Here is a 21,022-nt window from a genome sequence, read left to right on the forward strand (position 1 = left end):
ATAATTAATTACGAAAATTCAATGAAAGTGTCTTTTGCATGCAAGTCTCACATCCCATGAAGATTTTATGGCCCTTCCAAATCGTGTTCCATATTGCATGTGAAATTCATACCAGAAACTTGAGACTTCTTGGAGATGCGTGTGGAGGGGGAGCTGTGCAGAACATGAATGGGGTATTGGGATATCCAACACACAACATCAAACCAAGAAAGATATCTGCAAAAATTCTTTTGTGGCAAAGACTGATCAAGCACATTAACATTAACAAAGACATTAAAAATGGTATCTGTTAAACAGAGAAGAGGATTCCAAGCTTTTAGATCAGCAATATTCATTACTCACCCCCTTCAAAAAACGTGCAGTTCCAGTAATACCCATCAGAAACTGCGTGTGCTTGTGAGGCCAGCAGCAAAGACCTTAGCTCTCGTCACAGGAAGAAGGATAACCCTGTGCTTGGTAATGCCTGGACAGTGTACATACCATGTCAAAACCCTCATGAGGCTGGACACAGCCAAAACAGAAGAGAAGCAAGAAGGCGCAACCAAAATGAGAAAGAGCAACGGGGAGGTTTTTGGGAGACCAAGCCATTATACGCAGGAAAATATTTACCACTATTAACTACATAGTAGGTACCCTATATGCACTACAAGCAGGTGTTTTACTTTATTGCTAGTAAAAGACTGAGGAAAGTGAATTTTCAGTATTTTGCTAATTCCACACCAGGTACAGAAGGGAGGAGGGGTGAAAAGACAACAAGCATGCTGAAGACACAAAAGGAGTTTTGGCTCATGAAAGTTTATCTCTGCTAATAAAGAGAATAAATGGACATCAAAGTAAAGATGTCATTAGCAGTAAGGTGCAGCACTTTGTCATTAGTGGAATAATGCAGTGTGGATCCTTTTGTTGGCTTCTGGATGATAATATGAATTTATTTTCAATGTAAACTGAGAAATTTGAAAAACATCACCTTGAGTACTAGGAATGTTTTTAAAGAAAGGAAATGTCATCTCAAAGCACTTTCTCATTGATGCCTACAATCAGCTTTCTGATTAATTGCATAAACAATTACTAGATTTCAGGAAGCAGGACTTGAAAAGCTCAGGAGCCAGAGTCACTTCATTTGCATCACTAAAACCTTGACACTCCTGAAGAATAGTATTTCTTGCCACTTGCATATAAGCACATATTTATGTCACACTGAGAGGGCTATCCATGACATAAATGACACAGCTTAATGACGACCAGTTTCATGACAGTTTTTTGGATCTGCTACCAGCACCACGTCCCACTAAGCTGTGTTTCTGGGATTCAAACACACACCCCAGAATCCATCAGTCTTAATATTAGTCTATGCACTCTCTCCCTCCCTGCACTGGCTCAGAACAATAACAAATATCAATCTCTTGGAAAATTGCAGACTTTTAGTTTGAGAATAAAACTAATAGGAATCTTCTGGTAATTTGGTGGACTTCAAAAAGCAGTTGCTCTTAGCAAAAATCTTGACCTCCATGTGAGTTTTACATGAGGCTTTACAATATCAGAACACCCTGGAAATACTTAGCAATCCAGATTAATATACAAAAAACATCATCAGTATACTTCAGAACTTGTAATAATTTCAGAAAGTAATTTCTATCTACAATTCTCCACGTGCAGAATACAAGACAGTGCAGTGCAATAGAAAAGCCATTGGATCTATAACATCTGGATGACCCATGTCTGTAGGAGGTGGGTGGTCACCATCTCATACTTGTATTGCTGGAGCCTTTATGTGACAGGGTTTTCTGTGTCTGTCTGGATGTGATGTGGGTCTGATCAACAGCCAGTGACAAATAGTGTGGTTCTCCCCTTTTCATCAAATGGGCTTTGAAAGAGGCCACCTAGCAGATGTATGTAATTATAGTCATGTTGGGTGTGCATTTAAAATAGAATTGTTAAGGTTGCAAAGTTGAGCAATCAAAACAGCAGTGCTAGAATTACAGCTGGCTGCTGAAAAACAGTACGTGATCATATATTTTCTCCTATTTTCTGCAAAAAGGAATTGAACTAAAATAAGGCTTATTCTGGCATATTTCTGCTTTAGCAAATGCATTTTTGTTTGTGCATGGAGTTAAAAATTAGTTAATTCAACATCTAAATGAAAACATGGAGTTGTCTTAATCAAATCGCAGCATCTCCAGTCTCCTTTAAACCTGGACGGCCAGCACCCACAAGATGTGTCACGTGTTTTGGTTTGACAGTAAGGAATAACATATGTGCAGCCCTAACAGGACAAACGCGGTACAGCGCGCACTACTTTACACGCTTGCTGCCAGTGCGAGTCACCCTCAAGCGCGACCATCTTGTGTTCCATGATAATTGCAACAAGGTTTTGCAAATCAATTAAAATCCACATTGTCTCCTCGCTGTACGCAAACAGCACAGAAATGCCATGTCATTTTTTTTTTCCAGCGATTCAGCCCTTCAAGTTACATTTTTGTCATCCTTTACCTCAACGTTCACATTGCTGCTGTCAAGCCAGGAAGCAGTTGTGACAGCCGCATCTTGAACAGCCATCTTTCACTCTCAAATAATCTAGTTTGCAATGGGTATCTTTACCTACTATTCTTCTATTTTCCATCTCATGAGCCGCCATGAAATTGACATTTAAAACTAATTGTACGGTAAAATCCCGCGGATTCCAGAAACTGTGTCTGAGATTTGTGGCGAGGCAGTAGGACCAGATTCCCCCCTGTATTAGTTTTCTGTCTGCTACATAACTGTGAATGAGTGCTAAAGGGGATTATTAGGCCCCAGTGGTGAGATAGAGTGTATATAACTAATCTGCATTGCTTATCTCAAGCAGACAGTGGTCTGTCAGGACCTGTCTACATGCCCTCCATGCTTGTCCCTTGCCTTTATTGTCTTGCTGCTGCTGTTGCTGCTGGTGGCTCTCCTCTGCTCTTATAAACAACCAATTACTGCCCCAAACAGATGTCTGTGGCTATGATCAAATAATTTAGTTGGAGTGAAGAGGCCTTAAACAGGTCAATTCCATTCAGTTAGACATGGTATCTGAGCGAAGGCGAAAGGAGGCACTGCAGGGTGACCTGAACTTGTGAGTTATTGAGAGAAGGTAAACTTAGGACAGCAGATAATGAATCAGCTTTCGCCAGTTAACACTGTAAAAATACATAAAATGAGAGCTGGAGGATTATTTAAAGACCACTTTGCCACTGAAAATCGAATGGTAGACTTAACAGAAAAGTGTATTCCTTTACAAAGTATGACATTTCCTTTAATGCATTTGAATTAATAAAAGACAAGTGTCCCTGCAATTAGCCGTTAGTTTATAAAGCTAAAAAGCTATATAGAGAATCAGAAGAGCAGCGGGTAAGTTTGGTGGGATATTTTTAATTAATTCTGTTACTGATGAACTGTAATCTCCAGCAAGAAAATTTGATACATGTGCCTTTGACAAAGTATGATTTCCATTAAAATATTGTGCTAACTTCAGGGTTTATAGCTTGCCCGTTCAATAAATTTGTATTTAGCTATTGTCTTCCTTGGTCTGCAGGGGAAACAATGCGTATCGGGCAGATGCTCAGACATCAGAACAATTAATGTAGCTTTCAAGAAGAAAAAACAAAAAGAGAACAGCTTTAAATCTTTTCTGCCTACACAACCACCAACCACCCTACATGTGATCATAAAAATACACAGTTGTTTGACGGGTAGTTATGTTAAGCTATAACCATAACCAAAAGCCATGACCAAGAGGGTGAACGACAGAATCCTTTTATTCTCTCCTCCTGATTCAAAAGTGCTTTAAACAGCAAGATTTTCTGTTCCGCAATGCTGTCATACAGCCACTCAAGCATAATGACCTGATCCTCTATAAATTCATTGGGGTTTGGGCCCCACCTGTGAATTTCCACAGAAGCAAGAAAAATTCTCTTGCAAGATTCAATCAATACCATTCATGTCGTGTCTAGCTAAGATATATAAATATTCATACGCCCAGGTAAGAATTAGCTGGCAAGAGAGGGTTCAAATACTGGAGAAATCTGGAGGACAGCTGGAGTCAGCTCTGGAGACAGACAAATACAGGAGACAGCTTCAGTCAATTTCCCAAAAATCCCCCAGAAAATTTCTCAGACACCCCCACAACTAGAAGAGAATCTCTGCCCCAAAGAGCTTACGATCCTTAGGGTTTGGTTATGTTTTTAACATAGAGCCCCATACAGCAGGCAGTAGACGAGCTGGCTAATGCATGGGGAGCACTGGAAGGGTGCATGACCTTTCTGGACCTTCAACTGCCTTTTCACCTCAAATCAGCAATGAGTTCCACAGTTTTTTCATAGTTATGGAAAAGGTAAGTACTGCACTAAGGTGAAGCTTTTTAGGAGAGCAGAATTTGAAGCAACAGATTGACCCTTCACATAAACTGAGGGCAAAACCAGAGGTTAACAAGAGAGTTGGGGGGTAAATCCAGAATATATGAAATTAAAGAAATGAGCATACTTTGTATGCAGATGGAATAGTCAGAGACAGACGTAGAGATGAAAAGATAGGGAAACGGGAGATAAGAGAAGGACTGAGAAGAGGAAGAAAGGCAAGCAGGTCTTTGGGACTGATGAGGTGACACTGGAGAAACATAGCCAAGGCTGACCTCCACATTGAGGGCTGAGCTAGGGACACTACAGAAAACATTTCATGGCTCTTATCAAGAAAGAACTCAAAATAGGTTTAAAACTTAAACAGACAAGAGAAGGAGTGCAATTTACCAGTAGGGAGCTAAGCCACAGACAAAAGGACTTTACCTGAAGTCACAGACCAATTTACTGTTAATTCTTTGCTAATCTCAGTGTAACTGGAGCACAGCTCTTAGCTCTAGGTGTCTGGAAAGAGCCACTGTACCTGCAAACTCCAGAATACATGATTCCAGTGCAAATTTCAAAAATCAAGAAAACCAAGTAAATACCTGGCCAATTAGCCTACCCTGTGCTATGTGCTGCTACAGCAACTCAGCTAACATTTACTGGCTGCCTGAAAAGGTTTGTCTAGAAAAGCATACTCAGATATATCCATACAAACAGCCAACATCCCAGTTCACGCTCCCAGTTCTCACAGAATAAATCTTGATCATCCATGTATTTACATATAGTTTCATAGACTGTCAACACACCCTGCCTTTTGTAGGTGCTTATCTCAGCTCTATACATTTACGACTTGATCTTCTGATTAATTTCTGATCACAGAAATAGAATATGACATCAAATAGAACAGATACAACAGAAAGAGCATAAATCATAGCCAGATAATGGAAAATCTGAAGTAGTATGTTCCTAGTCCACATTTTTGCTGGAAAAATTGGAAGTATGAAACATGCAGTCTTCAAACATGGGATGCAATTACAGACCTAAAATGCAATTTTTAAACCCATCTTAGGTTTTTTGCTATTAGCTGCTCATCATCTTTCTAAATCCATTTGTGGCGTTTCCCACCTTCACTATCAACAGTGGCACTTACCACTCCAGAACAGACCATTTCAGTTAAATTCAGTTAAAAAGTGAGTGCAGTGAGGACAATCTACTTGAGTTGATGCACTGCATTTTGGATAACTAGTCAAACAGTAAACTGATACACTGAAAAAAAATATAAAACATAACTAAGATAGTTTGGAGTCAACTGTTTTAACCCACCATGTGAAAGCAAGCCACTGGGAAAGCTCCTTTACTTTGAGAGTTTTCCCACACCCCGGGGCAATGCAACTCTGGCTCAGAAACATGCCCTCTGTAGCCTTCTGGCCAAATCTACACCACCTTTGGACATTTAAGGAAGTACCATCAGCAGAACAGCATATTATTTAAACAAGGAACTGACCTGCAATACATGCCAGTGCTGCGCTGTATTCTTACCAGCTGAAACCTCTCTGCTCAAAATACTTCGGATCTCTATTAGTCACACAAGTAGTCAGTGAACAATAAATTTGGTGGCCCAGAGGATGACTCAAATAGCTGAAACAGCATATGACATCTTCTGAAGTTCAAAAAGCTTCAACTGAAGCAGGACAAGAACCAGGAAATCCTTTCCTAGTGCCTGATTTAAAGGAAAATAAAGAAAACCTTTAAGTGTTAAGTCAGTTGCTGAGCTGGTGCACAGACATTGAGTCAACTTCTGCCATGCCTTTTGCACAGAAGACTACAAATGATGCTGACAGCTAAACTGCTTGTCCCTGGGCTCTCTTTAAAATCCTTCTACAGAGTCCTCAAAAAGCACAGGGCTCCCACAGATCACAGCTAAATTACAGCTTCATCTCAATGACTTGCAGCTCTGTTATTTTATCCACACCAACAACAATGTGCATCTACACGTTGCCTGGCCAAGGTGTTTGAAAGACCAACTCTGTCTTCAACAACTGTTTCCAGCTTTGCTCGCCCCCGTGTTAAAACACTGACTTTTATACAACCAGCCCCCGCATACATCCAACCGCTGGATTGCTCTTGGATTACCTCAGTACAGTTTTACAAGACCAACGTCAATAAGAATAAAGGCTAATTTTTCCTTAAGGCACAAGCGAGATCTGAGACACAGTTCACATAAAGCACTGCAATTTGGCTGTTTGGGCACTTCTGGCCAAAAGTATCAAGCATTCATTAAAAAGTATTTAAGCAAACGAATACCCAAGGGGAAATACTAAATTCTCATGAGGCATCTCATGCCAAGTCACAGAGCACAGACCAACTCGAAGGCACAGGCTCCAAAAAAAATAAAAGTAGCAAATAGCATAAGCATAACAACAATAAGCATAATCAGAACATGCTGATTTCTGCTCTCACCAAGACCACCATAAATCTGGTTTAGGGTTAGTCCAGATTGGGTGGGAAGATATCCCTAGCAAGTAATGTTTGCTCATCCCTGGAAGGTTTCCAGTGTAACACACCAGTAAGGTGTATTCTCAACTCAGATACTACTATAAACACTCATTGTACCACTGGGAACATGGTTTAGCTGTTGTTTATGATGAATAACTAATTAACTTTAGCTTCAGTCCAAAGGAGGTAGCAACCATTCAATGTGCATTTAGCAGTGATAAAAATCAATCTGTAAAAGCACAGATATGGCCCCTGGTTTGGCTGGGATATTTCTAAAATATTAAACAATCCTTTTCATGATATAAATAACAGAAGCGTAATTGAATTAATATTGACTAATAGTAATTGCTCCTTGTTCCTCAAGTCTGCCTCCAACACTCTGGAGGAGTGGTGGAGGTTATTGCCTCAAAAAAAAAAAAAATCCTGAGACCCTGCAGCGCCTTTTCTGCCTTATTATTATTGTAATAATGAGGGCAACTGATTTGATCTCTCCTTACACAATACTGCAGCACAGCGATGGCTAAATAAACAGCCAAAGTCCTTTTGTCCCTGTGGGCTGTTTCTCGGTAATTAAAATCAATAGGATCTTTCTCGGAGGATCTCTTTAACCTCATAGAGCTACACTGTTCCGAGCAGGCAATGTAAAACAAACAAATGAACTTGCAGTCCTTGTTGAGGGAGGAAAAAAAAAAAAAAAAAAAACAGCAACAACAAATACAAGCAACACATTATTTTATTAGGATAATATTGGTTTTGGAGAGGGGTCATAGAAGAAGCTGCATTTAATTTTTTTTTTTCTTTCCCCTTTTTTAGTCCCCCTTCCTTAAAAATAAGTACTCTGGCAGCATCCTCTATTCCCAGAGGTCATGTGAGCTGAAATAGTCCATTGATCCTCCTTCTTTCGGAAAGCAAATAGGCAACAGAGGGAAAATAAACCTCACCCACTTGAGACTTTGAGATGACTCGGGACCTCTCCATGTAAGGTGTTGTACATTTAAGGTTCAAGAGGAAAATAAGTGAAGGTCCCCAGGGTTTCACTGCTGCTGGTACATGCAATTGCAGCCAAGGACAGTGCAGGCTACAGAGGCTCACATCCCTGTGCTGCACACCTAGTTGATGGTAGGTATCACTGGCACCACTCCCAGGGAGTTATGGTGGTGATGACGACCAGCACGTCGCATACAACTGCCAGGAAGATTTACACCGCATCTCTCAGGAATCTCAAATCCTGAGCTGTTAATCAATGCCGGGTGAAGCAATTAAGCCGTATGGCAGATGGCAAAAGGGGAGCCCTATCCTGGTCAATACAAGCAAAAGACACTTTGTGTTGGAAAACATAACGCTGCTGAGCACGACTGCTTAACACTTCCTTCAGACAAATCTGCTCGGTGATCCCTTGCCCAGGCACACAGCGGGGTGAGCCCAGCTGTGGGATGCTCCTGCCAGCTGACCCAGTGGCAGCCTCTCCTTTCTGGCTGTTCCCAGGTAGCTTGTGTGACCCGGGGGCTGTTCTGTACCCGTGGTGGGACATGAAAGCACTTGAGCAAATCCTGGACCTAAGCCAACAGGCATTATCGCCAGCGAACAGCAGGAGGGAATCCATCCCCATTAGCTGCCTTTCAGCCCCAACACGCCGCCACCAGAAGCAACAAAAGTCCAAACACCCATGCAAGGAAGCAGGATTTAGAATGAGAGGGATTTTAGAGGGAGGCAATTATACTTGGTTAGACAGATGCTCAGGAATGGGTGGGGAGAGTCAATCTTACGCTCTGGTGGTTTTACAAGGTGTTTCTAAAGCTACAAAAGCAGTATCGTAAGTGCTGCAACAGGGAAACCAAAGCATCAAGCTGCTCTCATTGGTATTTCTGCTCCAGGATCTAGTTTGACCTGTTGACAACTGTCAACAGTGTACGTGGTGCAGCCATATACGAGCAAATAGGAAAGCTTTCAGTGCTTTGACACAATTAAAGGAAAATCCCTTTGCTTGGAGTTTTAGCAACAAGGCTGTCAGCACTTTGACCACCCGAAGGCCCTGGCTGGGCAAAAGGAAGACAGGAGGCCAATGTTACACGTGCCACTGTATATTACATGTACCATCTAGGCACTCCCAGAATTTGCCAATTATTATGGCTAACTGATACTTCCATATGTAAAAGCTGCTTCCAATTGCTCATAGGTCTGGCAAACATTAATCCCATGAGCTGGAAGTTCTTCTTCTCAGGCTTGTGCCTTTGGTAAGTGTAGTCTGGAAAGATTCATCCAAAATGGGTCTGCTATTTCTAAGGAAAAAAAGTTAAAAATAAAAAACGTTGTCTAATGCCTGTCACATGCAGGAACATGCAGTAACACCTTCACTTGCTGGGCAGCAACTTGCCATTTGCAGGTGCAGTGATACAAAGAAGCCATAACCATGGAGACACATGGAGCCAAGTTCAGTGAAAAAAAAAAAAAATCTGTGTACACCTGCTCAGTAAAGATTTCCTTAGATCCTATTGGCTCTTAAATGCATAATAATACTTTCCCCATCCCTGGAGGTGTTCAAGATGAGGTTGGATGGGGGTTTGAGTGGTTTCTCAAACCTAGTGTAGTGGTCTACGGGTTACTCAAACCTGGTCTAGTGGGAGGTGTCCCTGCCCACAGCAGTGGGGTTGGAACTAGTTGGTCTTTAAGGTCCCTTCCAACCCAAACCATTCTACGATTCTGAAAGAGAGAGAGAGAGAGATCCTGCCTACAACCAGACAATCTGTAGAAGGATTAGGGGGATCTAGAGCCCTGAAACCAGGTATGGCTGAGTGACAAGCACAGGAGAGGAGAGGTGAGAGAGATCACATAGGTACATGGCACATTTGAGTTATCTGTGTCAAAAGCAGCAGCAATTCTGAGGTCATGTTACTCCCATGAGACACTCAGCAGGGAGGTAAGGATGCATTTTTATTTTTCCCAAACCCAGGTGTGTATCATGGCCAGCCATAAAATGCCCAAACTGAACTGCAGAAAGTTAGGGCTTGAGAGCAGTGTGCAGAGTCATCAAATCTATCCTGCTCTCCAAAAGCAGGGTCAGCTACAGCTGTGTCATTCCTGACAGATAGTTGTCTGACCTCTTAAACATCTCAAACATCAGAGATATTTAATAATCTCAATAATTTCCTAGCCAGCACATTCCCACATTTCACCCTCCTTGCCCATAAAAAGTTTTCCTAATTTGCAACACTGAAGGCAATTTGAGCCCACAAACACAGCAGCAGATAATTTCCTCGTTTGCAACATGAGGTAATATGGAATATTTGAAGACTATACTAGTGTTATTTAACCTAAATAAAAGGATGAAATATTCTCTAAATTTTTATATATATAATATATAAATATTATCTAATATTTAAAAATCCAAAGCCTAAAGATCATTCTATTAGCACACTTCCATTCTCTGACTCGTTGGTCTGTCTCTTCCTTGGACTGAAGTGCCCAGCTTGGAGCCCATACTGCAATGAAGCATTTAGGTGCATGTGGTGAACTGCTTCTCCCTACTGGCAATAGGCTTGGTCAGCAATGCACAAAATTTGACAATCTTCAGCCCTCAGGAAAGTGAAGACAGACTTTGACTAAGGCATATCAACACTCAATTCAAAAGGATTCCAGAGATTTGTTTACTCCCTTAAATTTCTACAAGTTTTAGCATATTACAGGATCAAGATCTAAAATCTTGGTCTCAAGTGAAAGTGATAAGTAACTCATCATCAGCTTTTTTTTTTTTTGCCTTTTTTTTTTTTTAACAGCCTGTTTAAAAGGCCTCTTTCTTCTGGTTTCTGTCACCTTGTTTATTCCTACTACTATAGACTATATTACAGTTTCATAAAATGTTTGGTTTACTCTGTAAAGCATTTTAGGGCACAGCTGTGGGAAAGCTACTTAAATGGTTCAAAATTATTCCCCTGAAAACAAGTTCATGTATTCCTGTCTTCACTATTCACAGTGCTAAAGCTCCTGTGAATGGAGTATTTCTGTGATCATAATACAGAATTCTTTACCTTTTGGCAACACAGGCATGGAAAGGAAACATTTTACATATTTAAAACCAAAACAACCAGATACAAAAGAAATTATGAAAAAGCTGATTAAAGATAATGGAACTCGTGAATAAAACCGCATCTCACTTAACTCCATGCATGTTATAGATAATTATAGGTTAAGAGCGCAGAAAGCTGGTGCTTCTGGTTTCAGCTCAGGGAAACTGTCTTATCGCTATAATTTGCCTGAGAGATGAGACGTGCTGAATTCCAGCTCCTTTTCCATATAAAGGAATTAATGGATTGTGTTTATTCTGCGCTGTGCTCAGTACATTATATCGATTCTCTCGTTTGGGGTTCTCAGTTTGAAGACATCAAACTCAGATGAATTCAAACAGCTGGGGGTTGGGTATGAGAAACCACCCAGGGGTTTCAGCCACATGCTGTGGGGCTAGGGACAGATTTGTTTTGGTTTTGGGGAGTGGTGTGGTTGGTTGGGTTTTTTTAAAGAAATAATCTGCTAATTAACTACCTGGAGATAAAAATATATGGATAAACTTTGTTCTAGGTAATTGCTCTCAGGTGGACCATGCTACCATTCTCTTTCAACTCATACATTCATTTACTGAAAGACAAGGAGAATATCATCTCTCCAGCTGTCATCAGACCGCAGTATTGCACAAAGGATGAGATGAGTTTTGGAGCAGGAATTATATAGGTCCTTTTCTGAGATGTGAGTTTCTGGAGTTACGTGGCTATTTCATACTCTAAGGCTTTCATTTCATCTGGGGACCCTCACACCTGAATTCTGAATATCAGACAGCTGTTATTACTGATCTTGGTTTATCTCCCTATGTCTATTTGCATTATCTGAACTGGAGAAGGGTGTCAGTGTTAAACATGAGTGGCAGCTTTGTATTATCTAGTCTGCAATTACAGCAATTGCACCTCTTAAGATATTAATCAGTTGATTGCATATTTTAACTACGCAAATTATTTCTTGAGCTCTGTGGTAGCCATGAAGTCTGGCCCTTGCAGGAGCACTGAAGCAGGGCTCCAACAATCCTGGTGGTGTGACCCATCAAGAAACTAAAACCCAACGATGACTCCTCCTGACCCATCATGCTATAAGCTCTACAATGACCATAATAAAACAAGCCCAGACAATCCCCAAGATGGTACAACTGTAACTCCCAGTCCAGCACAGCAGCCAGTCTGAAAAGCTGCAGCCAACAATTTACTTACCCCTGCTTTGGTGCGCTCTTGCATCATTGACTCCACTGTGCTCCGCTACTCATGAGTTACCTGGCCATTTCTAACTCATGAAAATAAATTGTTTATCTGCCTCCCAAGCTGCACAGCCTCTGTACTTATAGATATTCAGATACCTGCAGGGCATTCTGCATCTCACGCATGGAGCTCCCACGCAGGGCTGGCAGTATCAGATCATCAGAGGATACAAGACCCAAAAAAAAAAAAAGTAAATTAAAAAAAAAAGACTATTTGCTTGTGCTACTTTGCTGCAAAGCCACAATTACTACACACAGAACAAGGCATTTTTAAATTGCTACTGAGTCAGAACTCCCTACAATTTTGAACTAGAAGCAGCACTTTATACCTACTGCCAAAAAGTGCAAATAATCACGCAAGGTGGGGATTTAGACTTTGGAAGAGTTACTTCTGATTTACGGGAGTGCAAGTGCGACAGAGTCCACTAAGCAGAGTTACAGACTCTGCCCTGACCCATCTCCATATCTGCCTGCCTCTGCAACTTGACACATCCTTAAGGACAACATCTGCTCAATAGGTACATAAATTCGCAGGATTTTATGAAGCGAATATCCTCTGTTCCTTGTTCAACCCTGTCTCGCTGTATTTAAACAATCCTTCTCTTTCTAAATTACCAGTAAGGTGGGTAACACTTTAATTTTCAACCTGAATTTGTGCAGGACAAGAAATTTCACCCAATAGAGCCTCTCTCCTTAGGCTGCCTTTCACAACCTCTCATGGCTTTTCAGACTTAATTTTCTATAGATTGCTTGCCCACTCGAGAGAAGAAACTTGAATGCTCTCAGCCTGCCTTGCAGAGCCGGCGCCTGCAAAAAGATGTCAGGATCGTTCACCGCAGCCCTTGGATGCAAGCTTAACTGCTAGTGGCTGCTTTTAGCACGTCAATGTGAATTACTTGACTGGCGAAACTAAGCAGCAATTAAACACCTCACCACTAAGCGGAAATGAGAAATTTACTGTTTGGTCTTCAGATAAGCTAGAGCCTCCTGTGAGCCACTGTTATCAAACCCCGGGGAGGAACCGGTTGGAGTCAGAACGGTCTCAGTCCGTGGCCAAAAGGGGAAATATTTCTAGTGAAACAGAAATCAATTTTTATCATTCTCCCCTTGTGGTTTTTCTTGAGTGCTGATAGCAAAGGCCATGAGAAGGGAAAGGTGTTGAGTTTTAACTGAGATTACACCTGGAAACAACTGTGTTGTACTGCTCAGTTTTAGTTAAGGACACAGGGGATGGGTAAGCAGGCCAGGCAAAGCCCTCTCCATTTCAGCAGTCACCTTAATATGGGACAAAGAAACAACTGAAATGCTGGTTGTGCACACAGAAGAGGCACCAAGAGAGAAACAGCCTTCCTCAGACATATCAAAAATTCACAGGGCACACTAGATGGGATCTAGAGACCTTGATTTTGCAGGTGTTGATTCAACTGGATAACCAGATGAAGATTAGGGTGGTGTTTTGGTTTGGGTTTTTTTGACTGGTTTTTTTTTATTATTATTATTATTTTCCCTTCACATTAGATGACACAGCTGCAGGAGGAACAAGAAGAACATATAGCTGGAGGTGGTAAAAAGCAGCAGCTCAGTTTGCTCAGGTTAGCTCTCACCTGAGGCCACACTCCCTTTGGCTCCTAAGCCTGTCATGGATGGGATCAAAGCACTTGGACTTCCCACCTGCTGCATACAAGTACAACCTGTTTGACATGCCAACAGAGCTACAAACAATCCAACAGTCAGGTCTCCCCCACAAAAACAGAGAAATACTCTTTTTCCCATTCTTTGCACAATCTAGCAACTAAACTAGAAGTTCTTCGCATCAATAACAGCTCTTAAATTGGTTTGTATGGTGATTGGCATAAGGAGACGTCATTTCATTTGCTCATATCAGTATCAAAACAACACCTGGAGCCAGCTTAAAAACCTAACACTACTCAAAACCAGAGTTCTACTGAGGAAATGGGCCATGACAGCTAATGCGTTTCTGGGTAGTTTTGAACCAATTCTGCATGGAATTGTAAATTCCAAGTCTGACAGTCCAAAAATATGACAGTTTTTTCTACGTTATTAAGGAATTTACATTCCTTCATGTTTTAAAGCAACTGACTTCACTGTGACGAGCGCGTGAGCAATTTTGTTAAAATTGCTCAAGCATCCAAATCCTTCACTAAGTAAATTCTTAAATGCACATTAGCATCAGTTCCTTGATTTTACACAAGCTGTGCAGAAAACAGAAAGACACCAGGAAATAGGATTTACCACAGCCTACCTCCAACATCTACAATATAAATGCTACTGTGTGAGATAGCAAGAGTCTCTCTGTATTGCCAGTATTCATTTTGCTCTACTTTGGGGGCTTGGTCGACCTGAACTATTTTAACCACCTATTCTAGGATAAGATAATTCATGCCCTACAAGTCTGTATTTTTCTCCCCTCTAACTGAAGAGAAAGCCAAGGGTGACAAGACCAGATGTCTCTGTCTCCCCCTGAACAAAAGAATTCTGTTCCATGCATTTGACTACAACAGCTTGAATTTTAAATTTCACACGCAAAATATCCTCAGCCCGGTGTCTGCAAACAATAAGTAGTTATAAATTATACCATGTAGCCCAAAAAGTCAGCCAGCCATGAAGCAAAGGCAACCCTCCCTCTACAAATAACAGGGCTGACCTTTTCCACAGCAGGATATAATGCACCATCAATGTTCAGCATCTTAAAGTAATTTCTGAACTTCGATAAGAGCGTACCCAGACCCTGGGCCCAATCTCAAGAAACACTCAAAATCCTGAATTCTTATTCACCAAGTGCTCAGCACTTCACAGGACCAGCAACAGCAGCAACTTTACCAATGATGTGACTAGCCCATCATATTTTTCCTCCATTGAAGGCACTGAGTACTTGTTGCACTATAACAACCTGAAGTATCTATGTCCAAATCCCAGCTGAATTGTTGACCTTATTCAACTCAGAAGATCATTTTTACCTTTGTAGTGAAAAAAAAATCAGTTTGAGGGCCAAAAGCATCAACATCAATGAAAACCAGATTCTGCATCTAAAAGAATGGATTTCCTTGGTTGGAAAAGAGGTTGCTGTCCTATAAGCACTGTTTCTGCCTTCCTGCAGTGTCAGTGATACACATTGGCATTATATCAATATTTCCCCAGCCTAAGGCATTCCTGGAATTCAGGACTATGGTTTTGTCAGGTATATTTGAGACGAAGTCATAAACATGTCACTGCTGTGTTCCAAAAATCCTTGAGCCAGAATTCCCATCAGTGCCAAACCCTTAGATTACAGCTGAATTCAGTGAAGGCTTTATCTTTCTCCTCATGTTGCATCAGCTCGTGTGATACCTATGCTTTATCCCTTTTAGCTGTTGCTTCCATCCCCCGTTCAGCATCTTCCCTACAAAAAACAAACAAACTAAAACAAAATACAACCATGCCACATCCAGGACTGCCTCCCAACCTGCATGGCATCTGGATAGACATCCCCTGGGATCAACACTCTGGAGCTGGTGAGATTTTTTTCCCCTCTGTGCACAGGAATTTAGAGAAAATGGAAGAACAAACTTACAATCCAGCAGGTTCACACAGCCAGACTTTTTTTCAGTAAATTTGGGGATGGGAGGATGCCTCTCCTCCCCCCTCTCAGCAAGGCAGCCAGCCTGGAAAGAAGGGGAATGGAAAATTCAGCTCCCGATTTAAAATCATTTCAGGCCACAGTTTTGCCAGAGGAATCACAGCTGTGACATGCTCACCACTCTAACCATGGTGAATGAATCTGGCCACGAATCGTTAAGCTCCCCAAGCATCCAGCACTCTCAGACTGCTACTAATCACTCAGAAATCTGGCTCTCCGGACTATTTGTCGTAAGAAATTGCTCCAATTCAAAAAGATGATCTGGAAGTTTAATATTAATCAAAACGGGGCATGTACCAGCAGAGATGCAGTTTAAATGTAAGTGCAAGATAAAGAAAAATAATTGCGTTCACCAAATTCCACATTGACACAAGAAAAATGCCTCACCGGCGTCAAGGCAAAGCAGAGGCATTAACAAGCCACCTCTTCCCAGACACAGTGGGGCTGGAGCACACACTGAAGCAAAGTTTGATGTATTTTTTTCTGTCCATCTGAGAGCATTGCTGTCCACCCAGACCACCGTGGGTTTCAAAACTGCCCAACCCAGGTTGTTTTACCTGACTGCAAATTCATCAATCTGAGTGGCTACCCAGGCTGATCCCAGTGAGAAATGGGAATTTTGGGGGCATAACTCATCCTCAGGCAGCTGTCCAGAACAGGTTAAGTGAAACACCTTTAGAGTTAAGAGACAAGATGACCAGTGGCCGTGGGGGTAGAGGCAGGAGAGGGGTGGTAACCGCAGGGTGCTGCTCCTCAGGGCTGACATGAGTTGGGAAGCAGCATCCTTCATTTGCAGTCTGGCAATATCTGAGCAGCTTCATTCTTTGGAAGCCCCTTGCCTGTTTCCAGCCAAACCTGCTCAGCCCATCTCTAGTTAATTAAGTTCTGCTTTAAAACCAGTAGCAGTGTTGCTGGGCTCTGCAATTGTCCTCCAGTGTCAAAAAAATGATACATGTGTTAATATCCTGCACGTTTTAGGCTCCGAGAAGCAAACTGACCCTGTGGAACAGTCATTAGTTGTTTTTTAATTAACTGCCTCACATTTTCCCCCCAGATCTTGCAACAACTTGCAGAAATAGGAAAGCAAAGCTGCTTGGCAATAAATGGCAGCAGTTGTGCTCATATGCCAGAACAACTTTTGTTCTCACGGATGTTTGTCACGACGCTGTCTTCCTTTTACCAGTACCAAATCTACATTGAATGGAGTTTTTAAAACAATGTAATGAGAGTACTCACCATTAAACTCCCATCTTCATTAGTATCTCATTTAACTGCTGAATTTATATCCCCAAGCATCTTTAATTTATTGATTGTTTCTAGGAGGGTTTTTCTCCTGCATTATTTTTCTTTCCATTTAGCATCAATTAGTGGAATCTGGGCAATTATTTGTATTCAGGTTTTGACATAGCAGGTTACAGATGTTTAAATGATTTTACTATGCTGCCACCTGTGATCTCATAGGCAAAATATCAGAACTAAAGTCTCTGCTAAGACACAGGCACCCTTGGTTTGAGGGCACACAAGCACACTGAGCACAAAACTCAGACTGTGTCCCCACTTTCCTACCCTGAGCTGATGGAGCTGATCAAGCAGCAGCAATCCACGGGCAGCCATGGGAGACCAGGCCTTGCTGCCCAAACACCACTCTGAGCATCACACACACCTCGCATATGATCATGTCAGCAACTGCTTCCCATAACCCCGTCCAAGACACATGTGTTGCAGTATAGCATGTGCCATTACATGCATCTGGGAAGAAGACACTTGAAAGACCCTGGAAAACCTTTGCAAGGTCCTGCTGCACACCACTTAATTTTGTCAAATTTTGTCTAACAGACAAAATATGAGAAGATGCACCAAGAAAGGAAAGAACTGTCCAGACTCCCACCAGTATCAAGAACCAAGATCAGGACAACACCTGCAGCATGCATCCCCTCCACAAGCTCACCATGCAGCTTTCCACGGTGCTGCTGGTGGACCCCGACTACATCCCCTCAGAAAGGCAGGAGGTCTGCCATCAGTTTCATAGCAAGCAGGATCAGGCCATAAATAGAGCTCTAAAAATGCCTAAATAAACATAATAACAATCAAGACCTCATTTGCTCACAGTCCTGGGAAATGGCTCAGAGTTGGCAAGCAAAAACATGACAGAATATCCCCTTTTCTCCTGGAACTAAATAGCAACAGGAGTAAATCCCTAAAAGAACAGAAGGAGGCAATATTTTGAAAGTGAGAAATACAAAGCCTGTGAAGAGGCTAAGATTAATTATAGAATCATAGAATCATCTGGGTTGGAAGGGACCTTCAAGGTCATCTAGTCCGACCCCCCCCACAGTCAGCAGGGACACCCCCAACTAGACCAGGTTGCCCAGGGCCTCGTCGAGCCTCTCCTTGAATATCTCCAGGGATGGGGCCTCAACCACCTTCCTTGGCAACCTGTTCCAGTGCTCCACTACCCTTATAGTAAAGAACTTATTCCTAATGTCTAATCTAAATCTGCTTTGCTCCAGTTTAAAGCCATTACCCCTTGTTGTGTCATTGACAGCCTTTGTAAACAGGCTCTCCCCAGCCTTCTTGTAGGCCCCCCTCAGGTACTGGAAGGCCGCTATTAGGTCTCCCCGGAGCCTCCTCTTCTCCAGGCTGAATAACCCCAGCTCCCTCAGCCTCCAATGACTGAGCTAATTCTTCCAAACTCAGGGACCACCAGCTCCTCAGCCAGCTCAGTGTTGCTCTTCCAGAACAACTTTGTGTGGGCCAAATCTTGTTGAATGCCCTTCACACAGGGCTAAGTTTGCAGTGCCCCTGGTTGCACAGTCATCTTTTTCTGTTAGACTAGGGTGAATGGCAGCATGGGCCAAAAAAAAAAAGAAGAAAATCCCTTAAAGAAAAGCACTCCACTAAATCATCAATAACATCATAATATATACAGCTTGAACAACAACTTACTTCTTTTTCATCAAGTCCATGTCCATTCCTGCCTGATACTCAGCTTTCTCATTTCCCTCTGAGAAGGGGGTGGAAAAATGGAACATCCCCATCATTCCAAACCTACCTCATTAGGCCCAGCAGGTGTTTCTAGTTTCTTCCTGACCACTGATTCAGAGCCTGCTGGGAATGGAGCAAATAACTGTGGTAACACCCTTAATTACAGCGTCCTGGCAAAGCCTCCTGCCGGCACTGTCAGAGGGGAGCTGCCCCGGACGCAGGAGGCATCACTCAGGGTTAGTGTGCTGCCTGCTTAGAACAAGAAGTGTCCCTGAGTCAGAATGTAAGTGGGGGAAAAATCAATTAAGAAATTAAAACTATTCACAAGTATCTCTTGGAAAGTCTTACAGTAGGATAGTACTTGGACCAACTCTTACCTGAATCAATTCTTAACCCCTGCTCTGGAAGAGGAGGCTCTGATCCAACCTGTTACCTCAGGAAGTCGCCCTCACTCCGCGTTCTCACTCTGGCAGAAAACAGCTCCCCGCTCAGCACCCACAACCAAATGTGCATTTGTTGCACCATTGCTTCAGCAAATCTCCCTGGAGCTGTGCAGGCACAGAGACAGGCGTTTGTCAGCAGTGGAACGCGTAGTCCCCATCTAAATGTAGACATGAGCAGCTTCGTGGCTGTGGCCATATCACATTGTGGAGAAATACATGCCCACAGGGACAATGAAATTTCCGTATTCCCTCTTCCCACCTTTCCCCGTTCCCGCCTCAGCTAAATCAGTACCTGAGTGGCATCTGATCATGCACTGGACCCATATGTGGCATAAACCAGCATAACCTGCATTACTTTGGTATGGTTTTGGCCCCAGAAAATTGCAGCCCTGTCAGAGACTGGGGTACCTAGTGGTTCAGAAACACAGCAGAGTCTGTCTCCAGCAACTGCCGTGTACCGCTTTGATCAGAAAAGGCCTGTGAAACGGAGGAGAAGAAGTTCAAGAAGTCCTCTGCCACAGATGCTGCCCCATGTATTGCATGCCCTCTGCTGCTGGAAGAGGTTTGTATGTCAATCATGTTGTAAACAAATTGTGGGCTGAAGTAACACCCACCCAAAAGAACTAGGGAGCTTCAAATATATAGCTATGAAACCTTGACTTGAGAAGAACAGCAAAAGAAAGCATAAAGCCAGTCAGTTGCCTGATGATAACCTCACAGAGCAACCCTGCAAAGCTCCACTTGTTAATGGTAAACACAAAACATCATTTGAGGTTAGATATGACCCCTGGGAAAAGAGTGTGTCAAAGTGCTGCAGCAGCCTGAAACATTCCCATTTCCAGTTCACAAATCCCAAGGAGCTGCCAGAAATAAAGAAATGCTCAGCGGGCCCTAAGGCATCAAACCAAACCCTCACTCCCTAGCAGGAGCAGTACAGATTATCCTTTAAGTGAGAATGGCTAGATGGAGAAGGAAAAAATACCAGGAAGTGTTTTGATGAGTTTCTATGAACTTGAAAAATCCTATCATTGGCTATAAAGTCACTGAGGAGATTGTGAATGGCGATTGTGCAGCTCTACAAAGTAATTTATCTCCCTGACCAGTACTTCGTAAACTGTCTACTGAACTGCCCTCTGTTAAAACTAAAGATATACAGACACTTGTAAACCTTATCGAGGAGAAAACAACTCAGATAATTTTACACATTTAAATGAAAACCAGGTTCTGAGCTTTTCCAGGGAATGAAAACGTCAACTCTGCTACTGGAGTCTGGTCACCCATGGAAGGGGGGCCAGGAACAGCAAAGCTGAAAAATGACTTGAAAAATTATGCATGTGGCTGCTTCTGCTACTCCTAGTTGTAGGAGGAAGCTGTTGACTACAGTGCTAATTTTCTCAAGAACCTATCAAGGCATGTGTCCAAAAAAATGCAAATTATTTTTTCTTTTGCAGCATTTTTTTTGAAGCATCTGATTCCATAGTCACCTTTATCAGGGGAAATAAGTAAAGGAATTAGTATTATTTTAGGAAAAAAAAGGTTATTTTACTCAGTGGCAAATGTTTTTCAAGATCAAAGGCCTCACCTTTTAATTATTACTTAATTCCAGGAACAGCAATTGAACCTTCATTATGTTAAATCTTAATAAGAGAAACAGTATCAGCTCACATGCAAACCAAATTAAAAGCCAGGATTCAAATCCAAAGGCCCTAACATCTTCAGAACCTTCTCACAACGCCTAAGGGTAGAAACTTTCCTAGATTAGTTGGCAGAAACTTGTGGTGATGTCACAAGTTCAAATGTTCTTGTG

The sequence above is a fragment of the Calidris pugnax genome, unplaced genomic scaffold, assembly GCF_001431845.1.
Source record: "Calidris pugnax isolate Ruff unplaced genomic scaffold, ASM143184v1 scaffold14, whole genome shotgun sequence".
In the NCBI taxonomy this organism is placed as follows: Eukaryota; Metazoa; Chordata; class Aves; order Charadriiformes; family Scolopacidae; genus Calidris; species Calidris pugnax.